The following is a 1,263-nucleotide window of genomic DNA, read 5'->3' as shown; positions in this document are numbered from 1 at the left end:
TGAGCCACAAACAGGCACTGCTGGGCAGGATTCTCTCCCTTGAGCCACAAACAGGCACTGCTGGGCACAAATCCTCTCCCTTGAGCCTTCTACAATCCCTGCTGGGCACAAATCCTGTCCCTTCAGAAGTCTGTTGTGTTTTCTGGAGCTACACAGAGTCACCTTGCACAGGCAGAGCTCATTTAGCTCATTCCTTTAGGTAAGAAATAGCAGTTGGCCGAAGAATTATGGAAATTGTCCCAGTTTCTGAAGAGTTTCTCAGATTGTCTGAACATGAGGCAGCTGGTGGTAGAAATCTCCTTGTGAGAGAGCTGTGAGTGATCTCTTAGTGCTCCAGGAGTCTTTCTGCAGTCTGGCTGCAAACTGTAAGGTAGCTTAAAAAAAACCCAACCAAACAAGAAACAAGAGAGGAGAAGATTTTCAATACACAGATGATAAAAGTGTCATGAGAACAATATTCCCCCTGGATACAGAGCCCAGCTGGCAGTGCCATGGGTGAGCAGTTGAGCTGAGCAGTGCTCACATCCGTCACGCTCCGGATGTGTGTGTGGAGGAAGAAGGTACCATTTTTGTGCAGTCTTTCCATGCACTTTCTATATTAGGGAGGAGGATTTCCTAGTAGGGACTTTCATTGCTTGGAGCTGTAAGAGGAAATCTCTGTGGCAGGAATTGCTGGGGAGAGTCCACCCTGAGCTGTGTATTTCTGCAAACAACTGTGGATCTCAGTGTTTCTCTCCAGCTGCTGCGTCGCTGCCGTGGGCTGGGAGGGTGACAGGTTCCTCTTGTTATAAGAACATTCCCACTAACTAATTCTACTGAATTTTTAGTGAACTTCCTAGTTCTTTGTAGTTCTAGAAGGCTCATGCAGAGCATACTGTGTTAGGTGTGCACCAGCAGCTATCAGAGGACTCAGGATCCCACAGAAGTACCACAGATGCACCATTAGGGTTTGTGCCATATTTTTTATTCCTCTTTACCAACATCTTGTAAGGAAACAACATTTTTTGGGCTCATGCAGCAGAGCAGCTCAGCCAAAACCAGCACACAGCCCAATGAGCGTGACGTGTTCTGTAAACCAAAGGTTTTCTGTTTGTCTTTTTCCTGTTTTTTTTTTTGAATAAACAACTTTGAAAATTCCTAGGCTAACTTGATGAATGAGATCTTAATGTTCTGTCTCACTTGAAGATTGTGTTTAGTGTGGTGTTTCTGAGTGGGAGCAATGTGGGGGGGAATAGGATGTAGTTTGTGTGTGGGAGAGGCAAT

This window comes from Acanthisitta chloris, unplaced genomic scaffold, assembly GCF_000695815.1.
Source record: "Acanthisitta chloris isolate BGI_N310 unplaced genomic scaffold, ASM69581v1 scaffold20569, whole genome shotgun sequence".
Taxonomy (NCBI): Eukaryota; Metazoa; Chordata; class Aves; order Passeriformes; family Acanthisittidae; genus Acanthisitta; species Acanthisitta chloris.
This window is presented reverse-complemented; position numbering follows the sequence as displayed.